This window comes from Danio rerio, chromosome 8 (genome assembly GCF_052040795.2).
Source record: "Danio rerio strain M-AB ecotype USA chromosome 8, GRCz13ab, whole genome shotgun sequence".
Lineage (NCBI taxonomy): Eukaryota > Metazoa > Chordata > Actinopteri > Cypriniformes > Danionidae > Danio > Danio rerio.
Window position 1 is genome coordinate 33,572,445 of NC_141028.1, and position 18,011 is coordinate 33,590,455.

The 18,011-nt window shown below is 34.7% G+C and overlaps 1 long non-coding RNA gene across 1 annotated transcript; it reads right to left on the bottom strand.

Annotated features, from left to right (window-relative positions):
* Window positions 1–1,147: 1,147 nt before the first annotated feature.
* LOC147842657 (uncharacterized) lies at window positions 1,148–3,119 on the bottom strand. The gene is made up of 4 exons (XR_015498087.1): window positions 2,991–3,119; window positions 2,254–2,311; window positions 2,075–2,138; window positions 1,148–1,956 (listed from the first exon to the last, which is right to left on the bottom strand). It is a non-coding gene; the product is annotated as an uncharacterized LOC147842657 (long non-coding RNA).
* Between the last annotated feature and the right edge of the window lie 14,892 nt (window positions 3,120–18,011).

Below are 18,011 nucleotides of genomic sequence, written 5' to 3' on the forward strand. Positions count from 1 at the left end.
CTGGAATCGTTCGCTGTCTGCAGTCTTTCCTTTCAGGTCCAGAGGAGTCTCTGCCCACGAACTCCAGCTCTGTCTCCTGGCAGAAAACGTAGGTAGAGAGAGAAAGAGGAGGAGAGATTTTTTTATTTATTTTTTCACAGAAGACAAATAGTTTTTCACAGCATTACTTGCAGTATTAATAAAAAACAGCATGAGCCTCAGTTGAAGACTAGAAGTTTCTATGTGGGATCTCTTATATAAATCTAAAACAACACAACAGAATGTACAATGCCTGCAGTTTTAACATAATGTCCAGTCAGTTTTTATCAACACTTAGGAAAAATGATGGATATGTGTGAATACAAAGGCTTGAAACCATAGCTTTACCATCGTTTAGCTCTGCAATAAATCAGTTTCTTACTCAGTATTTCTCTATTTTTGCCCCTGGTAGAAACGACTATAGATGTGATTACCTGATTACTTGTGATCTATTTATATTAAAGGCAACTGAGCCCTGTTAAAAAAAGTATCAAGAGTTTATAGCTGTACTTAAAAAGCATGCCAGTCAGAAAAGAAAAGAAAGGCTAAATTCGAAAATGAACCAAAGTTTTTTTTTTCTTTTTTTTTGACCTCACAGGCAGATTTGTTCTTGTTTTAAGCATATCCTTCTTAGTTTTCCAGGAAACATGACTTTAGGCTATACTTTACGCCAATTTTCTGTTGAAAAAATAGCTAAATGTAGCATAAAAGGAACTGTTTTAAAGAGATAGTTCACCCAAAACTGAACATTTTGTCTCTGTTTACCCATCCTTTACTTTTTCCAACTCCAAAGTTTCTTTCCTCAGTTGAACAGAAAACAATCTATTTTCAAGAAATCTGAAAACATGTGACCACTGACTTCCATGGTGTTTGTTTTTCCTACTACACTCAAAAAAATGATATGTTGGCGTTAATTAACTTTTTTTTGTCCACTGGTTCCACGTAACCGAGTTAAGTTACCTTTAAGAAAGAATATTAATTTTAGTGAACTTAAGTTAGTTACATAAAGGTAATGTAATGTTGTTTAGTTCAATCAACGTAACATTTATAATTTAGCTTTAATCAATGTAGTTATTTAAGTTCAATTATTGTAAAATTGATAGTTATGTTTAACCAAATAAAAAAACTGTTTCCGTTTCATTGAGTTTATTCAATAGCATTTTTACAGTTTTACACATTTTCCAGCAATAAAATGATTATCAAAATCCAAATACTAACTTTATCTGTATCTTCACTTATTACAATAAGTTAAAATATTAATACTATTAAAATAATAGTAATACAAGTATGAAGCAAATTGAAAACAATAAATGATTTTAAAAATATGCTTAGAAAAACATCATAAAATACACTTTTCAAAATAATACTTTTCAAATATTACAAAAACATTCAAAAACAATGTTCTGCCTTCAAATGATTTATCAAAAATATACTTAGAAAAATTAATTCTTCTTTTGTAAACTATACTGTACCTTCTTTACACTGAAAAAGCAGATAACACTTCAGTTGTTCAAAGAAAGATTAACATTTTAAAGCAAAGTAACACGATCAGCACTACACCATAAATTAGACCAACCATGACAGAACATGCAATAGCTACACACATTCATCTCTCTGACACTTGCACCATTTCTGCACATTTGCACCAGACACTTTCTTACAACCACTCCCTATATCTAAAAAACAAAACATTGTGCATGAAGTCTGCTTCACACAGGTGTGTGGGCTTGACAAACCACATGTAGAAGCATTCTTAATTCTTAAATTTTTTTGTATAATTAGCACATCTTGGGTGTATCGCCTCTTCTTGTTGATTTGCTGAATGTGTCCTCAATTGTAAGTCACTTTAGACAAAAGAGTCTGCTAAATGTTAATGTAACTGTAGATTCATAAGGTGGTGTTGCACATCAAGGTTTGCGCTTCATCATGCCCAGCATCCTAAAAAAGTCAGGTAAAAAAATAAAACATTTACCAACAGATCAAAGATGAAAGGAGGAATTGGTTTAAGAGGAAAATACAAAATGTTTAAAAAAAATAAATAAATAAAATAGCTTACCTTGTACTCCCTCACTTAGGGGCTTTGAGGATGCATTCACACCTTTTTTTCCACTGGTGATGTTCTAAATGACATGAAATGACAATTAGTAATTTACTAAGTAATTAGTAGTTAAAATTACTAGTAATTTTTACTGTACATCATTTTAATGTGTGTATAGGCATCTAAAGGCATAGTACCTGGATGATCCACAGTCTCCTCAGCCAGATATGGGACTTTAGAGGTTGAGCTGTAAACCTGTGAGGGAGAAAATAGATGTGAGTGAGCAAAGATTTAAAATAATAAAATATAATAATATAAATAGCAAACTACTAAACTTAAAAATTTAAACGTGTTAGATGACCAAACAAATAAGCTTACATTAAATATGTCATCATGCTAGATGTCATACTATTAAAGTGTCACATATGCTTTTTTGCTGATTTTTTTTAAGTTAACAGGCTTGAATAATACAATTAGATAATAAATAACAATGTGCCAACACCACATTTTAATAAACTTTATGTAAGTTATCAAAACTGGCATTCAAACTCGACAAACTGCTTGACACTCATTTAAAATAAAGACTATCAAATCAAATAAAAAATCAAATCACTTTTATTGTTACATTATCAGCAGCACGTGTGCTATGATGAGTGAAAAGCTTAGACTATTCTAACTGACTAATTATTCCTTACTACAAACGTTTGCAACTTTATTTTGGGGAAGTTAATATATACCAAGTATAACATTTCACAGGAATGCAAAACAAACTATACATTTATCTGTCTATAATATGGAAAAGACACAGGGAACATGGCAATTTCATAGCAATACTATACACAAACACAACATAGTATTCCAAGAGAGTACATTTATGATTCAAATGTTGTCACAGCCTCAGTATAAATACATAAAAAGTAAAAAGAAATCTCACCTGTGTGTCCACATTGGGAAAAGCTTTGTGCACATTCTCAATTTGTACTGTAATCTTCATCTTTTGATTGCCATAATATGGCGCCGAGCTGAGAGTGATCGTTGTGGTTTAAATCTTCTTACTTCCTGTGTTGTTTTGAAACTGCGCATGTGCAGAAATTACTCCACCTATTGACCAAAATGCAGTACTACAGAAGCAACACAACTTCCTTTCATTCATGTTAATTAAGCGAGCTGTTTAAATGTAAAAACTGACTTTTTCTATTTTTTTCCAACACAACACTTTTATTTTTAATACACAAACATAAGCAAATTGTTTAATTTAAACATAGTTACATTCTTTGGACCAACTAAAGCCATAATTCATTTTTTTGAGTGTAAGTCAAATATATTATTAAGTGTTTAACAGAATAAAGATCTAATAAAGGTTTTGGAATCACTTGAGGGCGAGTAAATCTTCACTTTGGGTGAACTGTCCTTTTAAACTGGATATTGCTAGTTTAAGCTAATCTCTCCAACAGTCTGAGCAGCTAAATGAATTATCTTAGTCAAAAACACTGAGTAAAGGTATCATTTTGTGTTGTTGTTTAGCATAAGCTTACTTTATCCTCCACGTGGTCGTGTTCTTTAAGGGTTGTTTAACTAAAAGTGAAACTTTACTCACTGTTGGGAAGATTGTGGCCTTGGACTGCACTCCTCAACAAGAGACCACACCTTCCCTTATTAGTCTCAAGCACCACTAATCAATCAGATCCATCTTGCTGCTATTAACTGCTTCCTTGCCCAAATTTGCCTTTTTCTTCTTTGTGTGGTAATGGTGTGGTGCAGGCTGAGTTTGTTCCACACATTCAGACATTGATTTCCATCATCTTGAGTTTACTCTTATAAAGGGTTTTTAACCTGTGTGGTCAGATTGGATTGCCTCATGCTAGCCCTACTTCCACTTTCTCCAAATCCCATTTTCACTCACTATGTACCCTCTCTCGAATGCTTGCATACCTTTAGGGTTCCTTTTTCTGTTGAACACAAAAGAAGATATTTTGAAAAATGTTTGAAACCTGTAACCATTGACTTCCATATAATAAATCAATACACAGTCAATGGTTACACAACATCTTTGAAAATAACTTATTTTGTCTTAAAGAGAAAAGGGGAACTCAAACAGGTTTGGAACAAGTGACAGTTGAGTAAATAATTGAATGTGTATTACACATTAATATCTCCTTTTAAACAAGGAACTTTTAAGCAAAACTCATATAGAGATTTAAACTATTGGCTTTCAAAATGATTTTCTGTATCAGTCCAAATTTTGACTATCTAGATTTGAACAATGCTGTTCAGTGTTTAGGTGACTATCTAGTTTCTCCAACAATACATTGTATTATAATATTTATGTCACTGCGCGGGAATAAAGCCTAATCCAGGTCAGGACTCTGCTAATCTTCTAAATAGCCATACATTAATTGGGTCAATCATAGTTTAAAAACAAAATTAATTGTCTACTGTATTCAGGAAAATACAGTCCTCAGGAAAGCATCAAGATTTACATCAAGACAGGGTTGCCACTCGATGCCAAATATAAAATTCCTTCACTTTCACTGACTAAAAAGCTGAATTTAAATTATGGTCAAACAGACCGTTGTTGTGTTTTACATAATTTTAAAATTGTTTTAGCTTATGAAAATGAATTAGCAGAACTTTAATAACAACTTTGAGAAAAACAATTTGTAGTTTTCTTCAGATTAAAAGAATAATCAGAGCTACTTACTTTTTGCGTGGCTGCGAAGTGCTCTCTCTCCCATTTGTGATAGCTCTGTAGTAGGTTTACAAACTCAAGGTTTAAATATTTTTGTCATCTAACCTTTTAAACACCTAATATTTGAAATGGTCATTTGAAGCCAAAGCTGCTAACATTTACATTACCTGGCATGTAAGTCTGGTGACTGCAAATGATTTAAGAGATTGCTGTGATGGAGGTGAGCCTAACCACAGCAAAAAAGTGTGATTAAAAAACTTTTTTTTGTCAAAGTCATGAAATATCAGGGATTTCTTATTGTTTGACACTTGAAATTTTAGTTTCCATTTTTTCAAAATTAATTTCTTTTAAATGGAGACTAAAATTTAAAGTGTCAAACAATCAAAAAAGTCCCTGATATTTCATGACTTTGACAAAAAAGAAAAAAAAAACTATGACTTTCAATGTCTGGAACAGACCTTTTAAAATTGCATTCAATTCCACAATTTCCATTACCAGTGGGAACCCCTGCTATGAGCTTTCGAACAGACTTGTTGGTTATTAATATTTGTATATTGTAAATGCACGTTATTCAAGTATTCAAAGTATTCTAAAGTATTTAGATTAAGTTAAAATTAAGTTTCAAAACCAGTAATCTTGTAACAAAATAGACTGCTGATTAGAGCATGCATTTTGTAATCTGCATTTTATAACCTTTTTCATTCATTCATTCTTTTTCTTTTTGACTTAGTCCCTTTATTAATCTGGGGTCGCCACAGCGGAATATTATTAATAATATTATAATTATTTTCATAACATATATAAAAAAAATCTGCTGTACTTTCATTTGCGAGGAAGCAAAGTACTCCCTTACCCCCATTTTAATAGCTCTGTAGTAGGTTTACTACTCATCTGACTTTTTACATAGGAAAACTAATAGGGAAAATCTGTGCTAAACATATTCGCATTTTTAAGACCTCTCAACTTGCTCGCTATTAACCTGACCTATCTGTGTTATTATTTTGAAACCATTGAGTACAGTCTAGATTGCACGGACAAGCATTAATTGAACCCTGAACTGTTTGCAGCGTAAGATCAAGAATCACGATCCCTCATTTGACAACCCTTGAGATGCCATGAAAACGCCAACTCCTTCAGACCTCCCATTCAAAGCACGCACCGCTAAAGGTCAACAAGCAAGCGCAGGCATTAAACGGTCAGGGTGGGTGGCTCTGATAGGCCTAATTGGCTTGAAGATCCAGCGCAGGGGAGCAGAGGCTTATGGGCAATTACTTACAATGTCCTGCAAAGCGGACTGTGCGAGTGGGCTACACAGATTCAATCAGCCTCATGCAGAGTTGCTAAGTGCGCACCACTCACCAAATTGCCTGATCTGCTTTGGCCATCCGCCGGGGTCCTGCTGATGCTGGATCCACTTAGCAGAGACCGGAGCGTTTCTATCTGCTGCTCGCTGGACGCCTGCTCTTCCCAGTACATTAAGACTGCGGTGGTGTTGACCCGGCCTTCGTAATGCATCAGGCCTTCTCCGCAGCATGGCTGTCGGTGATGTAGTTAAGCTAGTCTGTCGTACGCTTCCCTCTAACATCACACTAATGGACCCCTTGCGTTGTAGGATACAGTTTGTTCTTGTTTTCCATTCCAACCCTGAGAGATGAGACTGAAGACAACTTCCTGTTGTGCTGTGAACTGGAGATTATTATGCCTAAGTAAGACGACGCTTATGATGAATGAATCATGTCTTTTAACAGCGTGGCTGAGTAATAGTATTGTTTATTTTAGTGATTAGATATTATAGATATTAGATATAGATATTATTGTATAGTATTATACAACAGTATACAGTACACTCACCGGCCACTTTATTAGGTACACCTGTCCAACTGCTTGTTAACGCGAATTTCTAATCACCCAATCACATGGCAGCAAATCAGTGCATTTAAACATGTAGACATAGTCAAGACGAACTGCTGCAGTTCAAACCAAGCATCAGAATGAGGAAGAAAGGTGATTTAAGTGACTTTGAATGTGGCATGGTTGTTGGTGCCAGATGGGCTGGTCGGAGAATTTCAGAAACTGCAGATCTACTGGGATTGGTGGTGTAATTGTGTAGTGAATATTTTCTTGGCACACTTTGTGTCCAGTCGTACCTATTGAGCACTGTGTCAATTTCAGTCTACCGGAGTATTGTTGCTGACCATGTCCATTCCTTTATGACCACAATGTACCCATCTTCTGTTGACTACTAGCAAGACAACGCGCCATGTCAGAAAGCGCGAATCATCTTAGACTAGTTTCTTGAACATGACAACGAGTTCATTGTACTCAAATGGCCTCCACAGTCACCAGATCTCAATCCAATGGAGCACCTTTGGGATGTGGTGGAACAGAAGATTTGCATCATGGATGATCAGCCGACAAATCTTCAACACCTGTGTGATGTTGTCATGTCAATATATACCAAAATCTCTGAGGAATATTTCCATTATTTTGCTGAATCTTTGCCATGAAGGATTAAGGCAGATCTGAAGGCAAAAGGGGGTTCAACCTGGAACTAGTAAGGTGTACCTAATAAAGTGGCCGGTGAGTGCATATTATTATATAGAGCATTTTTATTACAGTGATTACAAAAGATTACGATTACGTAATCAACTTACAAAAATCGAATACTTAGAATGACTTTTTAATACCAATAATCAGAGTACAGCTACTTTTTTATAGATTACATGGTTACCATTTCTCATATTGATGCCAATCCTCAGTGGACTTTGAGGATAACACAATAAGCAATACAAAAATACACTTGATTGAAAATGTATTATACACACCACCTTTTTGGAAAGGAAACTATAAACTGTACAACTGCAAGTTAACCATGTACAGTTGAAGCCAGAATTATTAGCCCCCTTTGAATTGTTTTCTTCTTTTTAAAATATTTTCTAAATTATGTTTAACAGAGCAAGGAAATGTTCACAGTATGTCTGATAATATTTTTTTCTTTTGGAGAAAGTCTTATTTGTTGTATTTTGGCTAAAATAAAAGAAGCTTTAATTGTTTATACACCATTGTAGGGACAAAATGATTAGCCCCTTTAAGCTATACTTTTTCTCGATAGTCTACAGAACAAACCATCATTATACAATAACTTGCATAATTACCCTAATCTGCCTAATTAACCTAGTTAAGCCTTTAAATGTCACTTCTAGCTGTATAGAAGTGTCTTGAAAAGTATCTTTTCAAATATTATTTATTGTCATCACGGCAAAGATAAAATAAATCAATTATTAGAAATGACTTATTACAACTATTATGTTTAGAAATGTGAAAAATCTTCTCTTTGTTAAACAGAAATTAAGGGAAAAATAAACAAGTGGTCTAATAATTCAGGGGGGCTAATATTTCTGACTTCAACTGTACATATACTGCCCACCCTGTACACAACTCCATAACTTTTCTAATTTGGACTTTTCTAACAAAATAACCTGCACCTTTTGTAAAGCTGTTTCGAAATGATAGTCATTGTAAAATGCTCTATACAAATAAACTTGAGAAATAAACAAAAAAACTTAAATTGTACTGACTATATTTCTAACACAAGAAATAAGTTGCTTACAATTTATTATTTAATGATTCAGTAACAATTTTCTATTTTTTTTTAAATCTCTTTTTAACTTCAATTTTTAACTCTCTTTATTTATAAACCTGCCACTTGTATATGTTAGTAATTCTTCACATTTTATTTTGGTAAAAAGAGGTGAGTGAAATCTGCAAAACAAAATGGATGTAAAATGGAGATGCATTCTGCCTTATTTTAATATTTTTTAACGATGTTGCTGTGAATGTCACGGCTTTTAATGTTGTCCTTCGCAATGTTGCTGTATTCTAAATTGACTTCATTTTAAGTAAATGTTTCAAAACCACATGATGTGATTTTTATTTAGTGTTACTATTGGCAAACACTAACAGCATAGTGCATTAGTGTTGGTGTTTTGAAGTTTTATCTGATTGCACTTTAAAAAGAAGCTGTTAAGGCTCTTGTTAAAGGAATTTATTTAGTCTGTTATCAGATGTAATTTGCGCAAAAGTAATCTAAATGCAATCCAAAAGCAGTATGAAAACAAAAAAGAGGGGAATAAAATAAAAATGAAGCGTTATTGGTTATCTGTATGTGCTCAAATCTAAATATCATGGACAAGTTCTTTTTTTAATAATTCAAAAAAATCGAACTTTCTCATTCTCTAGATTCACTGCACTCATACTGAAAGATTTCGAGAGTGTTTTTCATTTTAATTCTAATGGTTATCACAGGAAAATCTTTAAACAAAATATTCAATTTTGAGCTTTCTTATTTGTAACCACCATTACAAGAAAGATACCGACTTGACAGTTGTCTAGAAAACAATCATCCACACCCTCTACATGCATGAAAAGCAGCAGAAGGTCATTGCTGAAAGGACTGTAGCACCAAAAAATACATGACGCTTCAAGGCCAGTATTAAGTTTCCAGTCTGTGAAGATTTTGGAGGTCATGCGTCTGCTGGTGTTGCTCACTGAGCTTTATCAAGTCAAAAGTCAATTCAGCATCTACCAAGATATTATATAGCATTTCACACACTCTTTCTTCCGCTGACAGGCTTTTTGGAGATACCAATTTCTTTTGCAGCAGGACTTCACACCTGTCCACAGTGTCAAAACTACTTCTGACTGGCTTGCTGACCGTGATTTTATTGTGCTTGCTTGGCCTGCCAACTCCACTGACCCGAACGCCATTAAGAATCTGCTGTGGAGAGTAAAATAATAATACACATGCAACCAAACAATAGAGATCAACCAAGGCTGCTATCAAAGCAACTTGGACTTCAATAAAGCCTAAGCTGTGCGATCACATCCACGACAGATTGAGGCAGTAATTCATGCAAAATGTGCCACAACCTAATATTGAGTTCATGACTGCAGATACTCTGGAGATCTTGAACATTTTCTAAATCTATTTTTGACTGATCCCTGAGAAAATAATCACTTTTTTCAGAAACTGAATATTAAATTTAAAAAAAATTTAAACACACATCCAAATAAGTCTTGAGCTCATTCCTTTTTTTTCAAATTAAATCATAAAAAGTAAAGAACTATATAACCATGATATTCAGATTTTTTTTTAAAAATGCCTGTATATATGATGGATGATGCACTGACATTGAAATTTGGGCAGATATGGAACCAATAGGTTTAAATTTGAAAACCAATAATGATTTATAGTCTGTTAAATACAACTGCTGATAAGATTTTTTTTGCTGATAACTGATTTTAAAATGTGATCAGATGCAAAGTAAAACACAAATAATCTGAAATATTATTTAAATAAGTTGAATTTCAATGGATTTTCAGCAATCTTTGAGATCATATAATCCTTTATAAATTATAACACTAATTTGATGCTTGATTTTATTATTAGTGATGTCCCGATCAGGATTTTTGCCCTTAAGTCCGAGTCATTTGAATTCAGGTATCTACGAATACCAAAACCCGATCTGATACTTCTATAATACTATATAATATATAAGGCTTAGTAGAGACGTGGGAACTACGGACAGACTCTATATGTCTGTGGTAAATGAAACATGCGTTACATCCTTTTACAGGACAAGTAGTTTGTCAGAAATCTTCTTATAAAGGGCTGGCAGAGCTTTCTCAGTGAAATAGTGGCAAGATGGTTATTCAAATCGAGGTTCAACATTTGAGGTGTCTTATCAGTTTTATGTTAAATAAAGCCTTTTCCTTTCCACCTCTTGCATTGCCAAGTTTACATATCTCACAATGTTAGTGATGTCCATGTTTTCATCATCAACTTTATAATACCTCTAGACCGCAGACATACTGCACTTTCCGCTTCAAGCGAGTGTACTATGCTGGCATTTAACCAATACCGTCTCTGCAACAAAGTGATGTCATGCTGCACATGTTGCTGTTTTTGTGAGAAGTCAAGAAAAAGATCTAACTTTGTGCCACGGCAAAACTGTAAATGTGTTAAAAAATAATGACAATTTATATATATGGATACTAGGGATGCCACAATTCTCAATTTAATATTGAATCGTTTGGTTCGACAAACACAGTTAGATACGCACTTAAGAATTGTTTTTTTTTTGGTTTTACATTTAAATAATTTGTGCGTTTTATATCTCTCCGAATTGACTGTTCGTGTGAGACTGTAAGTTTACGAGCTGAGATGAGGAAACTTCTCCCCGCGTGTAAATATTTAATCACTATGCTCTAAAGGTAGGGGGCGCTTATCCATCATTCCACACTTTAACATGGTGAGCGGCGAAGTGAGTCAACAGTATGAGGAAGAGCCAGCGTCTTTTAAATCTGTGATTTAATCTTTTAAATCATTTCGGTTTTGCCGTTGAGTATGTTGCCAATGAAAGAAAAAAACGGTGAACAAAAAATGACTGTGTGCAAGCATTGTTTTACACTTATAAACATGACTGCACATCTGCAGCACCATCACCCAGCAATATCACTGTCTGAGGCTGTGGGGTGTTCATTGCTAAAGATTTGCAGTCGTTTTTGATGATTGGAGATGCAGGCTTTTGTCATCTTATAAAAGCACTCGATCCGCATCACAGACTACTGTCTCGCACTTTTTTCAGCATCGAGTTAATTACACTGTAAAAAAAAAAAAAAAAATAACGATTTATTTTTGGCAGCTGGGTTGCTGGGAAAAAAAGTAAAATACCGGCCGTTAAATTACAGAAATTTAATGTAAAATAACAGGCATTAAATTACAGAAATATACTTAAATTTACATTTCTGGTAAATTTCAGTAATTCAGCCTCTGTTATTTTGCAGTAAATTTCTGTATTTAATAGCCGTTATTTTACGTTTTTTTCAGCACCCCAGCTGCCAAAAATAAACCATAAAATTACAGATTATCTATATTTTTTACAGTGTAAGATGGTTTATTTATGTTTACTTAAGTAGAAATATGTTTATTTGAAATGGTCACTTTATGTTTGTTAACTTCACATGTATGTTTACTTTCAAAATGTAGGGATTTATGTGTTCCCCAGTTTATACATGGGCTACCAGCACCTGTGAGATTTCAGTGTTAATTTTTTTACACAATACACTAGGAACTACTGTGCTTTTTTGGCTTTTAGGTAAAATAAAAGAGTATTGCAATAAATTGGTTTAATTTTTTTCCCTTATAATCTCTTACTGTTTCTATTGCCTATGCAAAGAATAACAAAAAAAAATAAAAAACAAAATAAATAAAAACCTGTTAAGCCATGAAAACCGAACCAAACCAAAAACGTTGTTAAAAAACCGAGGTATGTATTGAACCGTAGGGTTACTGTATTGTTGCTTAATGGATACATATATATAGTCAAGTCCTGATCTGGAGGTAATGTCGTTTCCGATCAAATCAGAAACTGTGTGATTGGGCCCGATTTTTGATCACGTGATCGAATCTGGACATCCCTATTCATTATTCATTCATTCATTAATTTTCTTGTCGGCTTAGTCCCTCTAATTATTATTATTATCATTATTATTATTATTTTTATTATTATCAGCGTCATTATTATCAGAGTTAAAAAAAAAACTGTTGTCATTTTATTTTGTGCAAAAAATGATACCTTTTTTGATTAGTTGATGAAAGTTCGAAACTGTTTAAGTATCTTTTTAAAATATTATTAAGTGTATATATAAAATAAAATACATAATTTATTTATAATTGTTATTTTATACTAATTCTAAACAGATTTTTTGTAACAATGTTTAAATGTTTTTTTTTTCACATTTGATAACTTGGTTGTTTTTTAAGTAACAAGCCAAAATGTTTGAACTATAGTATGTGTATACAGTACATTTGTGTAAATAATATATGTGTGTGTGTTCTGCTAATCAATATCACAGTAGTCAAAACATCTTAACAGCAATCTATAATACATGGCTGTTTGGTTAATTTTTAACCATGTCTGTCCCTGACATTGACAATAACGAAGCTTGAAAAGCACATGCAGATGACACTCAGATGCATTTTCCTCTAAAACAAAAAGATGTAAATGGTTTACAACCTCTTTCAAGCTTTTTTAAAAATATATATTTTATTTAAACGAAAATAAAAAACTCAAGTCATTTTATTTGGGCACAAAGAAAATTCTCTGTTAAATGTCAATGTGGGATCTTTGGCCCTACATTTTTCCCAGTGTGCAAGAAATCTGATTAAAATCAAAATTTGACAAACAGATCAGTACTGTCGTGAAATCCTGCTTTTACCACTTTAGTCAGCTGTCTAAAGCCATTTTCATCTCTGAGAATTTTTAAAATATTGATTCCTGCCTTCATAACACGATTACTGTAACTCTCTTTCGGTATTTCTCAGTTTTCTCTCGCTCGTCTGCAGCTGGTACAAAATACGGCTGCTAGACTACTCTCTGGGACCCGCCGATAACTCCTATTTTAGGTGCGCTTCACTGGTTACACATTAAATACAAAACTGATTTTAAAATTCTGTTGTTTGTTTGCAAAGCCATCAATAATCTTGCTCTTCAGTACTTTATACAATTTTCAAAGTAGTCATATCACAGATGTTTTCACACTGCATGACTATCAGGGCTAGCGTTTTGTCGCTGCTTTGTTTACACTGCAAGATGGATCGGGGACAGGGAGTTTTACACTGCATGACTTCACAATAGGAGAATCGCCAACAACTTTGTCCAAAACTACATCTCACAACCAAAAACCCGTAGTATATCTTTTATTATTAACTACATAACGAGAAAGAAGCCGTAGAAAATGTACATATTGGTTTACCTGGGTTTGAAGGGAATTAGCAGTTTCTCCTCAACTTTTTTTCTATTTTGACCCAGTTGTGATACAGCTCAGATGACACGTCAAACAGACACATTGCTGCTGCCAAATTTCCACTAGTTTCTCCATTTTTAGGGTCCAAATGAACTGAAAATGAGCGCATTTAACTTCTCCCTCAACCACCCGTTGACCTGCAGGTACCCATACTAGTAATGCTGCTCTCTCATTAGCCCCTTTCACACATACGGACCTTTCCGGAAAATTGCCGGAAAGGTTGTATGTGTGAACAGGTCCTTTTTGAAAATACCGGTAAATTGTTCTGGCTATTTTCCGGAAAGAGAAGTTGCAACATTTGCCGGAATGCTGCGCTGTGTGAATGCAGAAGGAAGATTGCCGTAATAAGTGCGTGCACGTCTAGAACGTGCTGACGTGAGACATCTGCTTTAGCCAATCACAACAGTCAGACGCATTTACATCCGCGCGGTTTGTGAGAATAAAAGCCTTTGAATATTTTTCCAGACACATTTAGCTGCTAGAAGTTAGTCAGATCACGTTTATATGTTCTTCTTAATGCCAACTGTGTAAATAATCATCGATGAGATGCTTATGATAAGCCGTTGTTTGTTTACCTTCAAGCTTTGCGTGTGCCTGTGAGCGCCTGCACACACACATATTATGAACATCTCGACATGCGAAAGTGATCCTGCGAAAGTTGTTCACAATATTGATCATCCACAGAGTTTGTAATTTAGTCAAATGTTTACAAATACAAGCGCAGCCGTTTAAAGCTCATTTGTTGTGGAATGGATGTGTGAATGCTCTTTTCCGGAAAATTTCTGTAACGTCCTCGCCTGTGTGAACAGCGCTTTTTTGAATATACCGGTAAAGTCATTCCTGAAATTTTCTAGATATTTACCGCTATCACTGTGTGAAAGGGGCTATTGGCTGTAGGTGATCGCTGATGTTATTTTCAGTCAAAACTACTTTCACATGGCGTGATTTGAATCACAGACAGCTCCAGATATTTAGCATGCCAAATATCTCACAGGTGTCATCGGCGATTCTCTCAGATGGTGTCTTTGGCAGTTCACACTGTGTGATTTTTGAGCAAAGATTTGCCTGTATTTGATCTGTCCGTATACCCCCTCTCGATTGGACCAGGAAAGGCCAAGTTGGAGCACTCACTCTGGTACCCAGGGCCGGAGTGGGACACCTTTTCAGCCCTGGAGTTTCAAGCCTCAGACCGGCCCACCTCAGTTCACGACTGACTATATTAAAATAAGGTCATTTCCAAATCAGTTTCTAATGACACTATCACGTCTTTTTAAAAAAAAAAAACAGCTGCTTTAGAACTTCAAATGTTCAACAACCCTAACAGTATTATATGTCTTAACAATAAAAACGAAAACAATAAGTTACTCTAATGAGGATCGAACCCGGGTCCGCGGCGTCTTAACCTAACAAGCTAACCGCTGGACCACTATAGCTGTATTCAGAACTGAGACACAACTAAGTTTTATAATCATTAAAATAGATGAAAAGAGAAGAGTTGTGGTAAAATAAGAATTAAAAGGCTGTGGTCAAGTAAATAAATAAATTTAAAAAGTGTGACTGCTGAGAGCAAAAGATTCTGGAGCTACGGACACCGGCCCTCGCGGCCAAATAACGGACCGGCCCACCGGGAATTCTCCCGGTCCTCCCGATTAGCCAATCCGGGCCTGCTGGTACCCCAGGCGCTGCGCTGGTTGGGAAAATTCCAAACTGAACCAAAACAATTGGCTTCAGATTGGCAATCAAAATTTTGAACTCTGCAACCTGCAGAACCTGGGAATTAAAAAAAACCCTCTCAATCATTGAGATTTTATCCTAATTTACTCAATGTGCGTAGAACACGTCTTAAAAAACAAGATGATCAAGCATTTGCAGTTGCTGGTCCTAAACTCTGGAACACTCGACAAATTCGCACTAGACGTCCACCCTCCATTTCTGTGTTTAGGTCCATTTGAAAGACCTATCTATTTTCTCTCGCTTTTAATATGATCACTGTTTTATTGCATTTATTTGTTAAATGTTTCTTCTATATTCTGCGTTCTTCTCTGTCTTTAGTACTCCTATGTACAACACTTTGGTTAAATTTGGTTGTTTTTAAATGTGCTTTTAAAATAATTATTGTATTGTATTGTTTTGTATAGTATTAAAAAGCTGTAACCTATTTTCACGGCACAAATCAAGTCCACAAAGCACACTTTAAGCCAACCTAAAACACAATATATTTCCAGCCCAAACATTACATTAACCATCATACATCATCCGGGCAGAGAAGCTATCTTTATTCAATTGAAGAAAACAGAACAAAAAAAGCAAACGCTGAAAATTACAATCATCTGAGGTATGACGAATTCAATCAATTCCACTAGCAAACCGTATAAATGGTTTAACAAACCTGAATCAAGTTCTTTATAATGCTCAGCGGTGTGCATTCATAAGGCAGACACATCAATTGTTGAAAAAACAAAGGACACCAAACTGCTCTGAAAATATAGCCACATAACAGGACTAAATGTACAGAAGATTCAAATGTCTATGCATATCATGTGCATTTGTCAGCTTTGCGTGTACAGACAGGCATTCGGCCCCCTGTGCATTATTTTTTAAAGAATTTCAGGACAGATTGAGAAGTAAATGCTACATGAGAGAATAGCGAGGAGCAGCAACATACGACACAAGCTAAAATGCATTTCAGACACCACATATCATGAGAGCTTAAGACGTTTCCATTAAAACATGAACATGCTGGTTTCACAGCTATGGCAGCATAACACTTGATATTTCTCAGTAAGGCAATATTATTTTTACATAATATATAAAAAAATGGCACGTTGCTTAGCACAGTGTTAAGATTGACTACATCATCTATAGGCCCGCTGTTAATCATATATACACACATATCAGTTCATTACTCTTCGTATAACCTTTGTCGTCTATAATTTAGCTTATGTTCTGTCTGTCGTGTATGTGGAGGCACAGAGTGTGTGGGCTGGGTTGCTAATTAAAATCTGTGCATTACTGAACAAAATGTATATATGTATGTGGGTATATATATATATATATATATATATATATATATATATATATATATATATATATATATATATATATATATATATATATATATATATATATATTTATATGGAGAGAGAGAGAGAGAGAGAGAGAGAGAGAAAGAGAGAGAGAAAATAAGAGGCCACTTCAATTTATGATGACATTTCTTCTAAATGCAAAATAAAAATGTTGTTTAGAGAATATTTGTTTTGCATAACATTATAAAAAAAGGTTTCAGTTTTCAGACATCTGAATGTACACTCATGGGCCACTTTATTAGGTACACCTTACTAGTACCATTTTTGGCTATTGAACTGCCCTAATCCTTATTGACATACATTCAACAAGGTACTGGAAATATTCCTCAAAGACTTTGGTCCATATTGACATGATAGCATCATGCAGTTGCTGCAGATTTGTTGGCTGCACATCCATGATGCGAATCTCCCTTTCCACCACATCCCAACAATAGAGAGGCTCTATTGGACTCTGATCTGGTGACTGTGGAGGCCATTTGAGTACAGTGAACTTATTGTGATTTTCAAGAAACCAGTCTGAGATGATCACGATGTGCCAATTGACACGATGCTCAATTGGTACTATTGGGACCAAATTTTGCCAAGACGATATCCCCCACACCCCTTGCACAACCACTTGTATCAATACAAGGCTGGTTTCTGGTTTGATGTTGTTGACAACAAATCCTGGATATTTTCTTTTTTCAGCACATTCTCTGTAAACCCTAGTGATGGTTGTGCATGAAAATCCAAGTTGATTAGCAGTTTCTAAAATACTCAGACCAGTCCGTCTGGCACCAACAACCATGCCACATTCAAAGTCACTTGAATCACCTTTCTTCCCCATTCTGCTGCTGTCTTGACCATGTCTACATGCTTAATTTCATCGACTTGCTGCCATGTGATAGGCTGATTAGAGATTTGCGTTAACGAGCAGTTGGACAGGTGTACCTAATAAGGTGGCTAGTGAGTGTACTATATATTTAAATATTAATATACTATAATATCTATATCTAATATCTAATCGCTTTATAAATAAACACAATGAAATGACTGTTAATGAGCAGTTGGATAGGTGTACCTAATAAAGTGGCAAGCGAGTGTGTGTGCAATAAAAAAATAAATGTAAAAAAAATTTTATTCCAGCTGATATTTGGAAAATAAAAAGACTCTAGATGACAATATTCTTATTTAAAATTTGGAAGAAATGCTCTCAGACTTTACAGAATAGGGTAAACCCTCATACTTACTCAAACCCATTCCTAATAAACCCACACTCATTCTCTTTTGGCTTGTACTTTTATCAGGGGTCGCTACACCGGAATGAACCGCC